Source organism: Anopheles nili, chromosome 2 (assembly GCF_943737925.1).
Source record: "Anopheles nili chromosome 2, idAnoNiliSN_F5_01, whole genome shotgun sequence".
Lineage (NCBI taxonomy): Eukaryota > Metazoa > Arthropoda > Insecta > Diptera > Culicidae > Anopheles > Anopheles nili.
The window spans coordinates 32352415-32373791 of record NC_071291.1 but is presented as its reverse complement, the minus strand read 5'-3'; the positions used below and the strand labels follow the sequence as shown (position 1 = coordinate 32373791).

At 45.3% G+C, this 21377-nt stretch overlaps 1 protein-coding gene across 1 annotated transcript in view; it reads left to right on the top strand.

Annotated features, from left to right (window-relative positions):
• Positions 1-1399: 1399 nt before the first annotated feature.
• The window catches only part of LOC128721060 (alpha-1,6-mannosyl-glycoprotein 2-beta-N-acetylglucosaminyltransferase), a 40602-nt gene continuing 20624 nt past the window's right edge, over positions 1400-21377 (top strand). The window contains exons 1-2 of the mRNA XM_053814769.1: positions 1400-1449; positions 2081-2410. The gene's annotated coding sequence lies outside the window, so the exon portion shown is untranslated. The remainder of the gene's footprint in view (positions 1450-2080; positions 2411-21377) is intronic.

Genomic DNA, 21377 nt, shown 5'->3' with positions numbered 1-21377 from the left:
GATGAACGTGCCGTGCTACGGAGAGGAGAAACGACTAAGGAGCCGTTTGACAAGCTGCGTGGTGATTAATATTCCGAGCAAAAACCTCGTGAACCGTGTGGGTCGTGCGTGAAAATAAATCACCTCACAGGGAAGTCCGTCCCGGGGTTTCGTTGTTTTCGCAAACAGCTGGCATAGGACACCTGCGATCGATCGAAAACGCACCCCACTCCGCACGATGGGATAGACCTTAGGGCTTTCATTCATCTCCCAACAGGGGTTGCTGGTGTCGGGACAGATAGACGCGGGGGAATAGCTTTCTCTGGCGTCGACATTCGCTCCTGGAGCTTGTTTTTTTTTGCACATTCACCTTCAGTTTTCCGCTCACGTTCGTCCGCACGTTATGGCCGGTGTACAGGTGTTATGAATGAAAGTGTTTCCGCGCATGCTTGACCATGTGCCAGAGCCTGACGGAGAGGGCCAACCGCTGGTGTCAGATCTCTTTTCACCCGCCGCCCCATCGCTTTTTCGGTGCAGAGAAACGAGCATGAGAAGAAAAAACAGCACACGCTCTCCGACGCACTGAACACCGTTTTGTCATGATTTGCTTTCCATCTTTGAGAAAATGCACCCATCGGCACGCGAGTGCGTGCGTGAATGGACGCAGCACCGGTTTTCGTGTTGCTGTAAATGTTGTTGTTTTTCCGTTGTTTAGATAACGATGACGCCATCACGATAACCGGGGTTGCGTAATGTCGACCCATCGCTTAATCGGAAGCGCCGTGCTGGAAACGTCGGCAAATCCATAAAGGTCGAGTCTTAACATAGACATAAACGATGTAGCTACTGGCGGTAAAGGTGTGCCTTCCAATGCACTCAAAAAATAAATAAAATAAAACGAAACCAAAAATGTTTACCTGTCATAATATTCAAGCTCTCTCTCATGACTGTTTGCGTTGGCATCGCGAAATCCTCCCTCGGATTCGCATTGTATCAGTGTATAAAACACACATTCCGTTCTCCTTAATTAATGCTATAAAAATCTCACCCGTACTCGCTGGTATGCATTTTGCGGAATTGAAAAACAACCACTAACCCAGGCTTAGCGCGATAGTGGCTGTCAACTAGGAGGCTTCGGGAGCCGCATGCAATCCGTTCGCTGGAGAATCAGCATCTTGCCGAATGAGATACTGATCCCTCCCCCTGCAGCTCGTGACGTCACCGTTCGGGCGTTCCAGAGCCACGGCATAAAATCTCTCGCTTCGCTCATCTCCACGCTCACCGTAACGTGCGCGATACTACCGGTGCGCTCGTCGGCTGGACAACGCAGCTCGGGATAGTACACTTTTGACAGTGCACGAGTGCGCAACGGTCAGGTTTGACGTGGTGTCACCGTTGTGTCGTTGTATGCAAGTAGCACCGGACGACGTGGTGTTTGGAACGCATTTCGCACTCTCCCCGGATGCAAACGTACGACCGGCAACGCGAGCGGCGAATCGACAAAATCGGTTATTCATTTACCACCACGTGAACAGGTCGTGAGTGAATACGCGTCGCTGCGGAACCAACCAACAGCGGTCTGTCAGACGCCGAAGGTGTCAGACTACCGGAAAGAGAAACACGGCTTCCAAAGCATTTGCACCGTGGGACTTAAACGCTGGCAGTCGGCCAGCTCGGTTGCTTTGTTCGAGGTGCCATTGCCGGCCGTCGCGTGGTCAATCGTGCGCGTGCGTTTTTGTTTTTCACCCCAACTTTCAATCCCCAGCTTTACGAGCGGCGGGGTTGTTTACTCAGTAGCGTTGCTTGCTTGCTTTGATTTGAGCAGCTGCACCCGCGATTCCTCCACAGTCGTCGTTTCCATAGCCACTGTCGTCGTCGCCTTAGCTGCGGCGATGCCGTCTTGATTGAATTGAATAAACGAGCGGTGAAACCAAGCTCGGGACGGACGGCCGGTGCGTGCCTTTTCTTGCCCCCTTTTTTGGTGACCAGGATGACGTTCCTGCTCACTGGCGGTGGCCAGAGTATCGCGCCGGTGGTGGTGTGACAATTTGTGAAATCGAGCAAAAAAAATCTAAGTAATTTACTTCGGCTTCTCCCGCAGCCAGTAGTGGCCCCGGTGTCCGTGTGATGTGCGTAGCAACGTTCTAGTGGTCGTTGTCTCCAGCTTGGTCGTGTACATTGGCCACGTTGGGTTTCTAGTGAAAGTGCGTTTGTGTTTGGTGAAATAGATAAGAAATCGTCTGACTACATGCTGGCGGCCCGTTGACAGTTGGGTTCACGAAAGGAAACGAACCGGAACCGGGAACGTCGGCAAGAAAGCGAAGAAAGGCGGAAAGCAGTGGGTTTGAACGCGTCTCCATCGATCGATTCAACGTCTGGGTCGGTACCATGTTGGATCAGCTTGTTCACAGTTCGTGCCCAACCCCTCGAGGTAAGCCCAGGTATCCATGTGTGGAAATCTATTTGGTTTTTTAATTAACCCCCGTCGATGCGTAGGTCGCCTTACACGAAGGTCTGACCGTGAGCCGATTTCGGATTGAAACCAATGGACCGAGTAGCCGAAAACGGCAGCCAACGTGCAAGGGCAAGGGCACGACGGTTTGGGTGGTGGGTGACACCCCTTTTAGAGGGCGCCTAGTGCCGGGAAAACCCGCAATGCGTTCCACCGTTTATCGAAGCTGTTGGTCACGGCAAGTGCTAGAAACCGCGTCCCCAAGTTGACAAATTGCCGCAATTTTACGATTTTTTCGCCAGGATTAACCGCACACACCGAATGGCCCATGCGTCGTGGCGTTGGCTCCTGCGGTTTCGAGTTGCTATGTTGATTTTTTTCAATGTTTTTATCTCCTTTCGTTTTCCCTGCGGCAATAATATACTGGTTATACGAGGGAAAGCAAATTGAGCAAGTTTCGCTTTCATTTCATTTATCCCGTACGTAGGTTTTCTTATAGGTAATTATTTCAAAAAGACCATAAAAAATACTGCAATGTGATGTAACTCTCAACAGGTTGCGAAACCTGCTGATGTTGGATGAATGGAATGCATTTTTTTTTCAGAATGACAAACTACATGATTTTTTTTACAATTTGGTACAATTTCGTAAATTTGCTGTAATTGCTCTTAACACTACATTCTTAAAAGATTTCTTTGAAAGCTGAAATTGAACTTGAATTCAGACGAGTCAATTTCGCTTCATCATTACGATTTTTCAATAGTTTGTCATTCACTCTTGACTCCATCCAACCCCGGTTATGATTGCTGTGTTTTAAGCTTTCCAACATTCGAGCATTTTTATTCCTATCTCAACCGTTAGAAAATCCATCCATCATCATCATAATTTGGGAACCGATGGTTCCGTACAATGCAGATTTCCTGCCACGGTGTAAGCGCTGTTGAAGCACAAGCATTGGGAGGTAAAAGCGGGAAAATGTCACTGTTTCCTCTCCCTCGGCGTAACGGGACCGACGATGACGACGGTGGGCGACAGCAAATTGGGTCAACTGGACAAGTTGGCAAGAATAATTAGACGCCCGGTGGGCAATTTGTAGCGTTGCAGCTTAACCCACTCCATTCGCACGGTTGGCGGCTGGGAACACGGCTTTTCTGCTTCATTATTCACCTTTTTTTTTCGCTTGTTTTATCGCGAATGCATCGACGTCGGCTAAGCAGGTCGTAAATCAACTGTTTCCCGGCCCATCCACACCAGGACCAGTGCTCCATTATAGTGGCACTGTGCGTGAAATGAAAATGTTCAACGGGCTCACTCGTACCGAGATTAAGAGCAGGATTTATGATTCTACTTTACCTGCACTCCTTTTTTTTTGTTCATGTCACTCATGCGCTAATGGAACATTTCGGTAGTAGTATTTGCACAACCCACATTTTGTTTGTCTTTCATGTACAATGTGTCTTGGAGCTTCACGAACCATTCCGAATGCCCCCATCTATTTGCGTTATTTTATACGACTGGTTGAAACGCTTCCGAAGGTTTACATTAGCATGAAACGGAAATAAGCAGGAGAATTCTTACTTTCAGACTAATAGAACCATATTTCAGAGACAAATTATTTGAACGTTGTATTATAATAATTTATCATGAAAAAAAGAAGAGAAATTTCGTTACAAACGATAGTTTTTCAAGCATTTATCATTTCTATTAAAACCCCTAAATAAGAAAATATTCTGAAAGCATTTCAAAAATGTCAACTCGAGCTAAATGTATGCTGAGAATATGAGCATATCTAGAGGCTGAATACATAGGCGATAATACGCACTTTATTGCTTAAAACATGTCATTCGATTAAAAACAATCTCGTCGACACGTCAACTGCAATTTTCAAACCAATTTGCAACAGCAAACGCTTTAGCGAGCAATTTGATAAAACCCCAATCTCGATACCGTTCACAATCAATTGAATCGCTTCGCGCAATTATCATGCTGCCCATCGCGTCCGTTTAGGGCTGCGGTATTGATTTCTCATCTTCACACCCTTCTTCCCACGGCACTGTTATCGATATTAATGCCGCTACGTTACGGGTGTGGATTTGATTTCAATAAATCATCCCGAAGGTTGAAAAGGAACGATTTTCGCGGGCAATGTTTTAGACGTGCTTCGAGCTCGATTGCCAACGAGTGCTCCAGTTGGCCGGAAATCCCCCGGCATGATAGGTGAAATTACACGCACGGAAACGCGATACGCTTTCCATATTTTGCCGGTTCATATCACAACACGTATGAAGCATTGGATGTGGAACAGGCAGCTGTAGATTTTTATTTTTCGAAGCTTCTTCATACGATTCGGTAGCGCAAGGACGATGCTATATTTGTAAGCATAGTGTAAATTCGCCCCACATGCGGGAACTTTGGTTAAGTTTTCCATTGCACGGGTCGTTCAATGGGACTCGCTATGGATGGAATAAAAAGAACCTTTTCCACGATGGTCCAGTGATGCCCGATTCGGGAGCAAAAGGATGCACTGTAAATGATTGTGCCTGGGTTGCACCGATCGATGGATCGAAAATCGAAACGCGCCAAATCAAATGGCATTTTCCGGCGAATGGGTGGCAGGTGAATCCAGCGCGCCTGGGCCTCTTGTGACCTAGATTCTCTCTCTCTCTCTCTCTCTATTCCTGGTAGCGATTGAACCGACGAATCGGCCAGGTTCTGCAAGGGATCAAATTTCAACCAGGACGGTTTGAATTCGACCGTAAATCCACCCTTCCATCCCAGCATCGAGGGGTAAGTGTGCGTGTACTGGTTTTTGCAATGCCCAAGGGATTTCCTTCGCTATCGCAACGCCACGTACTCCCCACGTACTCAAGGAAAACCCGTTGGAACCGTGGGGATATATATTGACCATTCGGGCATGGAATCGAATTTGTCCCACCGTTCGTGCCGTACGATTCGACACATTCCGGTCGAACGGCTCCAAACGCAATCGCGTCGGGTTCTTTCACACCGGTTTTGGGGAGGGGTTTTGAAGATAAATGACCAGATTCGGCTAGTTGTGACGTTTCCCGAACAAAGCACCAGAGCCCTCGGAGACCATGGTGTGAATGTTATTACAACCCATAAAGATGGCTATGCAGTGTGTATTAAAATCGTACCGATGATAAAGTGCTGCCTGAGAGAGATAGAGGAAACGAGAGAAGATTCGAAATTTGTTTCACGCGAATTCGTTCAAGTGTTTTCTAAAAAAGTTCTCAATTTTCTTGTTTTTCAATCTTGTAAAACCCCCAATTTATGTACCATCAAAGGCATTCCATATTCTACAATGCAAAAAAGTAGCATTGTTCAAACGGAAGTAGAACAGCATATCCGCATACTTTGTATGTGCCGTTACCAGGCATACTAACAAAAGCTATGGTTCCCTAAACCGCTTCTTCACACATCCAAAACCCGGTACGATCATTGGGAGCTATGCATTTACTTCACCAAGACCCGAAAACGTGACTCAGATGGATGCACCGGTTTGAATCGACCAAACGCATCAGTATTCCGCGAGGAGATCTGCTATAATGCGCAGAAAATTTGCAACAGCACGTTACCGAGGACTCCTTTAACCCCGGAACCATGGTAGGAATTTTGCACACAGCTGTGACACACACAGTGCTACTGATAGCCGCGGAAAGCGACGCAGATTAAGTGTGAATATGGTATCCCGGGTGGGCCTATTTTTAGATGCAGAAAGCATTGTGGTCCAAACAAGCTGACAAAGTGGAAGAAGGCGACAATTTCAGCCATGCGATCACATTTCATGTCGTTAGTGGCGATGTTTTTCGTATGTTGGGTGCTCGTGTTTTGATGAATGTTTGTTTCACTACAGCTAGGAGATTGTTCCGATTGGGATGGAAAAGTATGTTCAAATGTAAATCGGTGGAAAATTTCGTACGGAAACCTTCAACACTATTATTTAAATTTTGTTGAAACCAATTTGCCAGAACAAAGTTGGAAGTGCCAAAACAAATATTGCGATCGTATAGCTTGAAAATAAGTGAAACATTTTGAAGTTTTGTTAAGATTATTGCCGATTGTAATGCAGTTCATTGCAGTTTAATCCAGTTCATTGTCTCGTTTTTTATCTTATCGGTGGTATTTTCGTCGTAATAAATAATTTATATTTCTCTTGAACAATAAATGAATCTTGAGGAATAAAAATAACAAAGGGGTACTTTTAATTGGATCATACCAATGAACCAAAAGCTTTTTTTCCGCTTCACAGTAAAACCAAAATCATTTAAACGCCAACCGCCCAATTACCCAAGCAATTAGCGAGTGGTCAGATGTATTATCATTTCATAAAACCGACTATCGGTTAGTTTCATCTCGAAATAATAAAATTAATAAACAACGCGTCAAAACCCGCCCACCCACACCATAGCAGCTTCCGGCGATGACCAGTGGCGTGCCCTGATTGATTCCTATCAGTGCATCTTCCCCCTCAACTCCCCCATCTCTTTCCTTCTCCTCTATGCCCCCTTTCTGACACCACCCTTCCTACATGTTCTGCCGCATGTTAAATGTTATAATCACACGCAACTCGCGTGTCGGACTCAGTTTGTTTTACACGGAAGAGTTTTATTATCACGCGCGTGGCCGCATTCGTGGTATTTCCTCAATTCTTTGTAACAGATACGAAAATCACACTCTTCTTCATGCGAGTGCTATTAGTTTTAATTAGCGGGTAGCGCCTCCCCACACAACGTGCCCAACATGACGACGGTGACGCTATTTGCCACTGGCCTTCATTTTCCCGGGCGATTTTCTAACCCCACGTAATGCATTCAATACGCCTCGTTATCGTGTCGCTATTATCTGTCATCATCGCAGCTAAATTAAACATTATTGTTCACTCCCGCGTCCGATATCGGACGCGTTAGCCTAACCCGTTCCGTGTGGTTTCCGGTTCGTTCCGAAAAAAAATGTAAAAATTAAAAAAAAATAACAGAAAAGCCATAGCTTAATGTGATAACGGCCCGGCACTTAAGCGGCCGGACAATCCAGGACAATGTCGTCTCCGTCGTCAACGTCGTGACCATCGCCGGGAATCCAACGCAATGGCCCATTTGAGCGTGTTGGCCCACGGAAACGGGGGGCCGTAATTTAAGCTGAATAGAAGTAGCACGATTAGGACACCGGGCGCCCATTACCGGGTCGGGAATGTTGCTCAATTTCCCGCCCGACCTTGCCACGTGACGCGTGCTTTATTTTCGTGCTCGTTTAAAGCCAATTCGCCCCGGCGTGGCCGTAATTCGAGCGTCTATATTGATGAGCATTGTTATCCGTTTGTGCGCGCGTTGGTTCATTTTTTTTCCTCTACTTGTTACCCTGCTTTGTTTGTTCCTTCGGGGGATGACCGTGTACACCAAGCGTTTACCATTGGTTTCATTTCTGTTGATTACGCCCCCGTTCCATTCCTTGACTTTCATAAAAAAAATAACATCCCTAATGGGAATCGGCTAATGGAACGGTAATAATTTTTATATTATATGTCATAATAGCATAATCGCGGCCCGCGATATGGTTTGTTACATTTTACAACGTGGCGTTTTTCTTCACTTTAAACAAGTTATAGTACCGGGGGAAGCACGCGATGGCACTTTCAAAAAGTGACTACATTATTCACTTTCTAGATCGTTGCAACACAAACAGGAACTAGATTCCATTCGCTCTCGCATCGGCACATGGTGTTCACACCAAACACACATGCTACAACACATCACACATAATGGAGGCGCATTATCATCCATCAAACGGAGACATACACGAAGATGCTCGAGCTGGATGATGGAGCTACCTTACGTTCATGGAGAAGCGATGATACTCGCCTGTCATGCTTGGACATCTCCGCTGCTCCGTACTCCACCGGGTGAACGTATGTTTTCGTGTTTTGGTTATAACAACGTTGTAATGTGTCTTCGTTTTTTTTTGTCGTTTCATCCTTCACCAGTTGGGTTTCTATTTCGTCGCTGCGTCGGTACAAATTGCAATCTATTATTCAAACACACTGTCGGCGAAGCACTGTCTTTCCTTTACTGCAGATTCCTTTTTAGCACCATGCACTAGTCGGACGGTGCCACAATACCTATTGCGATGGTAAATTTTTCGTCCTACCACAGCGAAAAACAAAAACACTCCGAGGTGTTTGTTTGGGTTTTGGCATTCTTGTCCAGGCAAAAACTATTCCTCTCGCTAGATGTGAGCTAGAAAATTGACGAACTAGAGCGGCGAAGGTCGGTAATATGTTTTTCCGGCTGATGCCGTTTTCACCCGGATGCAGCATCCTCCTGCCCAGCATGCTGGCATTCTTCTGAATGTAAATTAATTACAACATATGCGCCGTAAATGGGGCGGCTTGGAATACGTTAGTTTTGTGACATAGTCACTTTTAGTTTGCCGCTCCATGGTGGACTAACCGTTGCAGAAACCCTTCGAACGCAGCCACTGCAGATCCGGTCACCTTTCTCGTCAGTGGCGGGAAATAAAACAAAAAACGAAACAATATGTGAATTTTCATCATACCCATCAACCGCCTGAGGTACGCCGATCAACCCTCAGGTTGGTGGAATAACGTTTTTCCCCGTCATTCTCTCTCTCTCTCTCTCTCTCTCTCTGCTCCATGACCATAACCTGCAACCGTGAACGATGGCACGGAACGGAGTTGACATTGAATTTGCATTTCGATTGCATTGCACCCTCGCGTTTACCATTCGTCCGTTCCACATTCGGTCAGAAGGTAAGGTTTGGATTGGGCACGGCTAGTTGCATCGGTCACTGGCTAACGAGGGCATCGGTTAGGCTTCAGTAGGTAATTTTTGTGGCTCAATCTTTGGCCCTGCTCTGGCGCTTCAGTACGAGCGGATGTGCCGACGTTGGTTGGTACTCGCAGAACGGATTGAGTGTAACGAAAAGCAACAATTCGAAGGTATTCACCGGTCTGGCTTCAGCATCACGGTGCGGTACTGACGAGATCTATTATACTGTCAGATCTGGACTACCGAGGCAGTACGCTTCGTGTACGTTCCAAGGAGGGTGTAAACGAAAAAAAAAAAAAACAACTGCAATTCTGTTGTGTTAGCTCGCTGTACACGCGTCCGTTATTTTGGCCAATGGAGCATCATTGAAACGAAAGTGAATGGTGTTGGAAGAAAGGACCATCCATCTGCCACTCAGCGCAGTTCCATCAGGAGATCGCAATTGGGCAGCGTATCCTTGCGTCCTTAGTTCGTTCTTAGTGGTCTTTCCGTTCTACGGCTCCAGCTGAGTTGATGGTAGATAGTTCCCTTATAGCACTCGTAGCAGCAGTGCAGATTCTTCGCCTCGGTGACTAATATTACGAAACCGTCTGGCCGGAGTGCATCTCGACCATTGCACAACGATGAACAAGAGCGAAGAAGTCAAATGTCTGAGCGTCTCGACGGTGGGTGGGTGGAATAAAGGAACCTCTATACCGCATAGCTAGTGGGGCAGAAAACGAAATGCCATTCCAGGGAACGAGCAAAGGCGCACACCGGTAGCGGTAAGATCCGGAATGGCGCCTTCGTTCCGGTGTGGTATTTTGACTTTTCGCTCGAACGATATCTTACAGTGTGGGTTGACGTCTTCGCTCGACTACCAGTTCTCAAGCGCGGTCTGGGTGTTGTTGGTTTTATTCGCCGGTGCTACGTTCCTGACGCGAACGAAAACCAATGGATAGTGGTCCTTTGGGGACGTAACAAGGAGTTCCCAGTTGCTGGCAAAATTCACTCATCGCTTCGATGAATCCTCGACAAGCGCACATGCCTGGCCGGGAGGGCATTTATTTTTTATGCTTTGCCATAAAGCCGAAACCAATTCGGTGGTGCACTGGTTTTTGGTGGCTCACGTGTGTACAAAACGTCCTTTAGCTCGCATTGACCGCACTCTAGTACGTGCGCTTCTGGAACTTGCTGCTTGCCAGTTCCGTTTCATTGTGACAATCAGCCATTGTGAAGCAGCTGATCGACGAAACAGACACGCGAAAAATCAACGATCACTGCCTGTCGCAACGAAAGTTATCGTACTACACATTGTCTGCATAATTATATAGCTATGCAAAGAATCGTAACGTTCGGACGTTTCGTTCTCGTTTGTCGACAGTGAAACTCGTTGCAAAGTGATAGCAACATGATAGCGCAATATTACCGCCAGTTTGTCTGTCCAAATGATGCGGGTACGGCCACCTTAAAGCAAGCACACGTATAATGAGAAAAACCGGTCCGTCTTGAGCATTTCCTATCCATCAGTGCGAACGCAATTGGTGTAAATTACCGCTCCTTCGATCCGCTGCACGCCAGCACGTCGTGCCGCATGTAAATGGGGCCAGCGGAATGGAATTGCACTTCGATGCAATCGCTACCGTGCAGTGCACGTTTCCAGTCGGGGGTTGCAGGCTGCATTTTAAACAGTTTGTTCCACCGTCCAACACCGGCAAGTGACACTTTAGGTTTCCTTCGACAAAAAAAGCAAGATTGTGTGACAGAGTTTTTGTGTTTTTCCCGTCGAATGCAAAGGGCTAAAGCCGTGTGTCGTGCGTGTTTGTTGGAGTTGTGCGCTGTATGGCAGGAAGAGTGTGGATTGGGGAATTCCCTGTCACTGGAATCGCGTCACGGACATCCGAAACCAGTTCAGTTCGTCTCGGTGTTCGCGTTGTAGTTGCGTTCGACAGGTAAAGTTTGTTTGCTTGCGTAAGGAAGGAAGGACTGCCGATGGCAGCCATTAGGGGTGGAAGAAACGTACTTGCTGCTCCTTTATCTAGTGGCCGGAACGTGAGGGTGCAGCTTGGGTGTATAGGCATATTCACACAGCACCGTGCGGAAATTGCGGGCCTGCGTTTGGGATTTTCTTTTTTTTATGTGTGGAAGGAAGGACGCTTTCATGTCTAAGAATACAACTTTGTTGAATTACAATCACTGTTCGTGACTGTTCTTGACGCGCTTGACTACGTTTCTTCCTATTTAGAGATGCTTTTGGTTCTTTTTAATTTACCCTTTGAAATTATGGTAGCCTTTGCTGTTGCAGTGTTTGTTGATGATGTGATCAGAAAATTTGCGAGGTATTTCCACTAACTAAAATATATTTACCATTTTTATTGCATCAACATTAGTGTAAACCTGTAAGCAATATTTCGTAGACAACCTTTTCCATATGCATGTTCAAGCCCAATCATTTGTTTTTCGTAAATATAGCATATCTTCATAATAAAAAAAACGTTTGTTTCAACCAAGCCAAACAATAGAGAATTAATCTTATCTTTATTGCTGGCAACCGTTCCCGAAAAGAACCACAACATATATGGCCCTCGTTTGGTCACCTTTATCTGTAAATTGGCTTTGATTTTACGAGGCCATGTTTTACGACGAACGGGAATTATCCCACGCACCCGAGATAGGGAAATCCTCACTGATAACCGTTCATGTGCGTTAGCTCTATCATTGCGGCCGATGAAATGTGATTAAAATCTTTCCCTCAACATCCTCAGCAAAGCCCTGCAAACGTTTCAAATGCTCACACTTAATCACTTTTTACTCATTTTTGCTCCTCTGCAATCGTACCATCCTGGCGCAATTCGATCCGCCCGATTACTGCGGCATAATTTCTCGACCGTTAAACTTTCGATTTTCCGTACACGATGCCCGCGTGATGGATGACTCTTCACGTTGTGGTTGACCAGCCGGGAGGAAAGGATTGGGTTGGTCCGTGCCCCGCCGTGGTATTAATAAACGATAATTAAACGCCACGGCAATGGACGGTCTCCCGGTGATATGGTGCCGGTAGATGGTTTCTCAGCGCTGGATTCTGCGCTTTGCCGAGCGAGGCCTAATTTGTTTTGCGTTTTATCTTCTGCACGATGGCGTCAACAAGAGTGACAGCTCGAAGCCCACGAGAGCACTCGGGACGTGACAGCAAGCTGGCGGAAATCGTTGTCCCGTGCGTGCGAACCATCCCAGGAGGATTTCCGGTGCGGGCGAGACTTACGACGAGAGCGCTGGTTTTGCTTGACACTTCATTCGTCGTGTGTTAATTTGTACCGTGCATAAAAAGCCGCTAACGTGTTGGCACCACCGTACGACACGACCAAGGGCCACGAGATGGACAAAACATACCGACGGATCCCTTTTACGTAGCAATACAAATGGAGAAAATTAACGGAGCTTTCGTAAAGACAAAAATAATACACAACGCTCGCAGGTTGTGTAAGCAGTGTTATTGCATTTGCACACAATTTTATCTCATTTGCCCTTCTTATATTATCTTACAGTAGATTTATTTTGAAACCTGACTTCTTCGTCTGTGTATGCACCCACAGTGGTCCCCGATGGTAGTCGTGTTTTCATTTCAATCCCAACAATCGCTCACCAGCGCCGGGAATTTATGGCGCTTTGATGCCGACGCCATCATTCCAGAGATGTAAAGTAATGAGACAGAAGTGACGTAATTGTGCGCTCGCTCCACTTCTGCGCTCGTAGTAGTTTCGTGAACAAGAAATTGGTCGAAGGATTACTACAGGGATGCATCTTGAAGGATCCAGGCTACGGCATTCAGACACTCCATTCCACCAGGACATTCGCCATCGCAAGTAGCTTTCGTACTCACCACTGCGGATCGTTGCATAGAGACGCAGATATTACGATCCACTAGTGCAATTAGCGCATGGGTGTGTTTGTGGCGTTGGTGAAGGTTGAGGTTGTGAAAACCAACCCTTTTCCAAGGGTTTACACCCCACCCGATTTCTCTCCCGCCCGTTCTAGCGCGAGGAGAATTATCGCACAGCCATCCGACGACGACCGCCGGTGCAAACTGCTTCCATTTCAATAAAGCATTGAAACTTCATGTAATTCTCGCCATTTCCGACGAGCTCGTTAATGCCATTGTCTATCAGTCTATCGGGTAGTGCCAGCTCGCATCCCATTCTCAGCGTACCGGGCATTGAAAGGGCAACCCTATAAACGGCCCTCCTCCATCGAGTGTGCAGTCGCGCAAGTGTTGCGAAAATTAAAACCCAAATCATGCATTCCATGCTACGCCCCGTGAAAGTAATGGAAGGCAAACGGCCGACGCGAATTGATGAAACTCGAATTTTGCGCCATGTAATTAAAACTGTGCCGTTGGTCGTCTGGGTACTTCAGGGGCTTTTCCTGACCTGGCTACATCCACCCCGTGGCCCAAAAACCCTCCCCCATTGTCACCGATTTAAGCCATTTGCCAGCTCGTAATCGTTTAACACATCGCCAGCCGGCTCGATGCCCTCCGTTGACGGTGTTTCCAGTGTGACGTCAGACATTAAGTCGGTCACCGTAATGCAATACTGCTCTTCGGTTGGAGTTGCGGGCTTCCGAATGGCCACCAAACACCTTGTTGCTGCAATTGAGAGCTTATGCAAACGGCACTGCACACCACCGTGCGCGTGTACGGATTGTTTTCCATCCGAACGGATCTGTTACATGCGCAGGCACACCATGTAAACGAGTTATTTTTTACAAGTGACACATTAATTATGCCAGTTAAAAGAAATGCGCTCCTTTAGCAACTAGAAACCAACGAAACCTCGAAACGAAACGAAACGAAAATTGCAAGTTTCTCCCACGAGCGTTTCATTGCAACCTGTTGTCCCAAAGTAGGGGCGTTGGGAGCGCACCTTATTTATGCGAGTAATAAAACTCCCCACTGGTACGGGCAACGGCAAATTAAAACGCCCCGAAAACTATCGTTTTTCCAACGCGCATCGTGGTGCACTTTCGGTGCTTCCCTATTCCCGGTTCGCAGCCCTTAGTGGAAGGGATATTGTTTCGGTGGAAATGTGCCATAAATCTTGGGCGTTTTCTTTTCTATTTTTTTTTTTGTTGCACCGGGTTGGGCAAACTACTGCCGGTATAATAATCTCCAGCCGGGTATGGGTTGCCCAAATTGCCCCATCAGGGAAATTGTACGGCAATATTCACGTGCGCGACAGGTGGAACTACCGCACCCGATGGTTCAACCGTCCATCGGAATGTCGTTTTATCTTGTACACGTGCTCCAAACATAACCGGAAGCAGTGTGCTCGTGCACAGAAATACCTTTTCTGCGAGCCCCTAAAGTGATGCGATGATAATGCGCCTCCTCCCACATAGTTTCGATGAGAAAATGCGTACCACATGGATTGTGGTTGCAACTGATGCGATGGAATTTGCGAGCAAACGTTGTAATGCTGTGGGCGTTGCTTCCCACTTGGTTGAAACCGCTCAATCGATCGCAGCTGCAATACCGACCATGAACATGCACGTTTTTTTTTCGCTTGAACACGGCACTTCGGCTAGGGAGCTGTAAAATAAATCCATTCCGAATAACTGCCGCGTCTCAATTTTCTGTGAAAAGAACGACCTTTTCTGCGACCACTTTCGTGTGCGGTTGGATTTGTAATACTACGAAGATGTTTCCCATGATGAGCAAATTCATTGTTAATATACCAGTATGCATAGGCGACCCTTTGACGAGCCGGAGAAGGTATTGGACCAGGCAATTATGTTCGAAGCACTACGTTGCTTGTAAATTTCGAATCGAAATCCCATACACGATGCCTAACCGATGATAACAAACTCAAACCCAGCGGCCATGAATTCCATGAAAATCACAAGTAGATACAACATCAACCTTCCGGGTTCGCAGCGAAACTACAGCCGTACAGTTGTAAAGCCCGTTGATTTACAGCAACATCGCCAACCGTGCTGGAAACGAGATGTTTTACCCCGTTCCAGATGTCTCCGGCGGGTTTGCGACGATGAAATATCGTCCCATTTTCGGGCCGAGCTTCATCCATTGTTGATTGCGTAAAGCCCAGTTGATGGAGCTTAGTCCTCCTTAGACCTCGGTGGAATTGTTGTTCAGACCTTCGGTTCATGTCCATGGTTCTCGGTACGCTCGATGTCTGACGGTTTTTCCCTCCGTGCTTGCCGAAGCACGAATTTCGAGCGAAACGTCCAGGTCGAGCCAGAATGCAACGAATCTATCTTCTCACAATAAAATATTCACCGATCCATTTCTCGAGCTCGGTGCATTTTCCGCTACCACCTTCTCATCGGCAATGGTGTAACGGAGCGCGATACTCGCTGCACCTATAAATAAACGATGGAACGGTATACTAGGAAAATGCTCGATCCAAAACTGCACCCCTAGTATGATCCTGTATGAACCTTGCTATATTGCATTTTCCTTCTGTATCGACATCATCATAACCAGGCGCCATTTTCTTCACATCCTTCGGCTAGGGACGGCCTTTTTGATGATTGAAAAATTATGTGCCCCCCCGTTTGCTATTTGAAAAAATGCTTCACTCTACCATACTGCCGGTGCACTTTCCAGGAAGGTACGGCGAGTTGGCACTAACCAAAAAATGAGTTGCCATTAATAAAAAAATTCAATTAGTTGCCCACAGATGTCGGCAACACCAGGGGCGCGAAGAAACGCATGGTTTTTTCCTATTTTTTTCAACGGACAAAGAATGCGTCTCCGAACGCCGCGAAACTTGCGGTTTTCATGAAGGCGGGTCATGTGGTTCCTCCTTAAAAGCGCTTTCCTGCAGCGTATTCACGACACGTCGCAACCGTCGCAGATTGCAGGATCCTGCCGGGGAGGTGTTTTTTCCTTCCACACGCGTAGGAGCTTCTGGAAGCCGATCGTGACAGGGCACATAAATAAAAGAATTAACCGTACGGCGGCGTAAGCGTCCGCGCTCGGAACCGGAATCGTTCGACCGGAAGGAGCGGAACGTCAAGACAACAAACGGCGGAATGTGACGTGACGTGGCTTTCACATGTGTCGGGGTGTGCTCTTGGTTTCGTTTTAGTTTTCCATTTTTTTTTACAAAACAAAAAATTCCCCACGTAATCTGGTTAAAGTATGAGAAACGTCCCGTTTTCGGTCGGTCTATCTTCGCACAGAGCAGCAGATATGCGGTCGGTTTATTCTGTCGCTAGCAGCCCCGGACCGATAAAGGACTCGATAAAGGATGGGGTTCTGGGGTTCTGGACAACATTCCGATAGCGTGCTCGGAACCGCGAGAAACAATGACCATATTGTGCGGGTGAAATTATGGGCGTATTTCTACACCAACTCCCTCTTCCTCGCAACCAGCGATAACATAAGGTGACAGATATGAAATGTCAGCGGCAAGCGTGTTGAGTTGTTTTCCTTCTACGTGGAAGGAAATGTGAAAAGTTCAGGAGACATTAGCTGTGGGAAACGTAACGGAATGGACATTGGGCTGGAAGTGACAAGAACGACCATGGTACATCGGTGTTTGATTAATTCGATGGATTATATCTTCGCATATGATATGTGGGGTAGGATATATAGATATAATAATACTTCATCGATTTCCAAAAACCGGATCTATTTATTTGTGGAACTGTTAAAACATCCCACATATCTTCTGCTTAGTTTGGAGTCTTTGTTTCACTCGAGCCTTCAGCCCTATATCGTTGGCAGAAGCCTCACGTTTGTCACGTTTTCCCATAAATTATTGCTTCCCAAGGGCGTAACTCCATCCCCGACAGTTACGTCCTAATGAGAAGCACCAGCAACAGGAGCACAATAAGAGAAAGGATTCCCCCAACGGGCGAACGTCCAAAAACAAAAACAAATGTACATCATTTTTCCAACTACAACAGTGCGGTCGTTGCCGCCGGCAAAATCGAGATGATTGATGTTTGCCAAAACGAAGAACCACGCCCGCGTGCCAATAACCGTGGTCGGAACCCATTCCGGATGGCATGGTTCTCCGCCTGCCTGAAAGATGTTCCGGCCACGAGCCTCATCATTCCCATCGTTGGAACAACATTTTCTACTAATGAAACATTGTCAATGCAAATATTTATGCTACCGCGAGGGCGTCCGATGGCCGATACGCTTGAGAAGCAGTGCTCTGGAGGCGAAGGACCAATTAAGTATGATTTATACCAACGCATACGTCCCGTTTGCGGTCGATGCGTACTATTTCGTGGGTCGGTTTCCAGGGAAAATACGGCCCACATACATGCCTTTATTCCTATTTTCAAGAGACTATTACGCCCCACAGCGCGGGGTTTCGTTATAAATCTTCATCAGTCAAAATTAATATGAATTCAGCGAACAGAACACCTATATCGTAGAACAGTATGTGTAACAACCAGATTTAAGGTTAATATTTTTGATAAAAATGTAAATTTATCTCTCTCCTTGTGGGGTATCCATCTGAAGGTCTACTGCCATTTTTAAGCAGCAAAATCGATACCTAATCGGAATTCATTATGTATATATCGATATAATTTTAAAGAACTCTGCATCTTACATAAACTATGAAATGGTCTACTTATGAAAGTATATTTAGAACTATCTTAGTTCTCTATTCATAACCGATGGATTACGTGATGCACGTGCTTCTCGTTGCCATCACATCAAATCTTGAACCGCCACTAGTTCGATGTTCCAGTCACGAGGGAACAGTGGCTTGGTAGGGCGAATAGCGATCGATTTAGTGCAGAAAATCACACACTTGAAAGCACTCGGACCCGTTTGCTGCAGGCAGGGGGACATAATTCATGAGCAACATTCCGTGAAAAGAATGAACGGGCTCAAAGGAAAGGACATGGTCCATTATCCTGGTCCTGACCTGGAACATCGGTCCATTTGACCTTGTCCAACAACCATTCCTTTTTCTTCTATCAGCCAAGTGTGAGGAACACCCGCACACTGAATATCCTTCCTCTCCGTCATGGCGGAGAACAACAAAACAGAAAGCACAAACATTTCGTTACTTGCAATAAAACGGTAGTAGAAATCAATAGCAATTATTGCGCAATTTTCAAATCAGCTATAAATGTTTTATTACTGTTCAAAAATGCTGTAGCTTATCTACCCACATAATGCCAATGTGGTTCATTTCCGAAATCATTCAGATGTGAGCTAAATGTTGTAAAATTTGCAAATTAAATAGCAAACCATGTTAAGCGTAAAGTACATGACATTCATAATGTTGAAGGGCATAACAATAATTGCAGCATATTTACTTACCTGCAGCAATAACGATGCTTATGAATAGGCTGACACGAAGTTTTGTTTGAGAGTTTTATAGGTATGTTCAATGGCTCTTTGCCTCAACAGTTTATGTCACGCCATTGAAACACGCACCTCTCAATCGTCTCGAATTTTGGATTCAATTATCATCACATCACTATTACAAATTGTACTCTTGCAGTTTCTGAACCTAGTTGGGTAGCGTCCATCCGGTACGATCACTTCTAAAGTAAGTCCGTGTATTAATATCATTAATATCATTTCACCGGAGGGTCCCTCACGCAGCCCTCTATGACCTATGCGAATATCGTGAGCACACCAACAATTGTTGACAATAGCACCATTATCATTACGACTTAACCCACTGCAAAAGCTGAAGCAACCACATCCCTGGCTTCTTCTTCGTTTGTTATGCTCATTCATGTTTCTACGCCTGAGAATCGTGGCGTTCTTTTTAAGTGAGAATTCCGGTTACGTGACGAAACACTAAATGGTGAAACTTGCCGGCTAGGTCTGAAAGAACGGATTTTTTTCCATGTAAACCGCAGTAAAGACACTTCCGCCCATATACCATCTGTCATCTCTGTTCAGGATGCACACACACTTCACAAAGTTCACATCCCAGTTTTACACTATCCCCCACTTCCCTGGTACTCAATATCAATTTCACTACCAAGGTTTCAAACAAGTGGATTTGAATAAACAATTCATCATTACTTTTGGAAACAACTTACATGAATCAAATGTAACAATACGACCCACGAATTACGTACTACCGGCTGTTGCTTCTTTATACGTCAAACGTGAACTGAAAACTAGCCAAACACTGTGTAAACCGACACGCACACATCATTCGCAAGCGATGATCGTCACTTACACCTGTCGTGTTCGCGCTCAAGCCCTGGCATCGGCATTGCAAATATGTACTAGCAAAACGTACAGGTTTACGCACAAAACGTCATAAATTTTGATTGGACAAAATCGAACAAGATATAGATTTAATCACACACTTGATAAGTGCATCACGTCCTCACTATTTATTAATTCTTTCCAATGCGAAACCGAAATCTTCTGAACAGCATGCGAGCTCTGGTGGTGTCGTGTTGATCGTCTGTGCTTTCCAGCTCAACTGCATGAGAGTCACTTGCTCCTTCGTGAATCTTGAGTTAATATGGGTGCGACAACAGAGCGCTTCACATACCCCCCAGTCCAGTGACAAAATCTCTCCCAACGAGTGTTGCAGTATTAAAACAGCAAATATGTGATAACAGTCTCATATTAGATCAAGATAGAGATGTTAAAAGAGGATCTCATGATCCTTTTTGAGCACATAGAGAGAACATAGCTTAGGAACAATATTACTGTCTATGATTAAGGGTTTGTTGTTTAAAAGCTCATACAGTGTTAAAATAAGCGCGTCGTTTTTCGATCGGATTGTTGGCTTATTAACGGAAGCCGCATTCACATTCGAAGTTCACTGACTATGTTGTCGATAACACGAGCTAGACACTCAAATAGAAACAAATAGTTTTCGAATGATTGTAAGGATCAAATATCTATTCTCAGCTTGTTGTGTTCTGAGAGCAATCATTGTCTGTCGTACCAAATCCTTAATCCTACTATCGATAATCCAAACGAGCTATAAGATTTATAATTCCAACGATCGAATTATAATCCCCTAGGTTGGTTCATGAATATTCTTTTGGTTTTATTTCACTAAATTCATATAAATCTTTTAACAAATGATAAAGCACAAAAGGCGCTTTAAAAATACGACAATAATCTAACCGCTCTCCACCCAGGATCACCCGTGGTGCTTTCCCGGATATCCGGATTTCTCGGAATCGGATATATAATCTTCAATCAAAGAGAATCCCACAACGAACGCCGCTGCAAAACCGGTATTGCTTAGGTCGTTTCAGAGTTTCATGAAATATTCAAATCGTTTAACGTCACATTATACGCAGACGGGTCGGTTTTCTCCAGCCTCTAACCGACCAGGTTTACTTCCGGATCTAATTTAAAACCCTCGTTTTAAACACTGCATGATGTCCCTTCCTTTTTGTATTGCGGTAGGAAGAAAAGTTAGTTACAGTTTAAGTTTTATTTATCCATGTTTTACTTCCCCTTTACGAGTTTTCACATCATCCCTTCGCTCGTCCCCTTGTCCCGCACGCATTTCTGTGGGTGGTGTCTTTTGTAAAGACTTTAAAACTGGACGCTTTTAATTACCGCGGCCTTTTGATAGCCCTGTCCGCATTGGGTTCCCTTGAGCTGCTAACAGAAAGTTGTCGTGGTGGAGTTGTAATGCTATTAAAATTCATTATACAATGCACATGCCTCCAAAACGAAAATTTTCGATGGTAGATTCCCGAGCTGCGGGTTGTGCCGTTTTAGAAACAAAAAATCAACTACAACTCGTAAATAAAATTGACAATAAATCAAGTGGATGATACCACCGAATAGAACAACATTGATAAGGCGAGTGAAAAATGAGGAAAATAAAAATGCTAATAAATTTTCAATTGCCTACATTTAGGCGTAATTTTAAATTTTTAAGACAGTATCAACTGTAAAAAAAAGTATTAAGATAGCCACTCCTTATAAACTTTTTTTACTTTTACATTTGTAGATTTCATGCCATTAAACTCAGATTAACTAAAACTTTTCACATAGACATTAAATTTGCAATTTCACTCCATCAATCTGCGTATACCCTATCAGGTCATTAATTTCAGCAACCTTTTCATACACAAACATAAACGTTATAGCTTTGTTTGACAAACAGATATTGAAGTTTAAACTTTTTAGAAAATAATTACATATGTACCATGAAATTCGTGTGAAA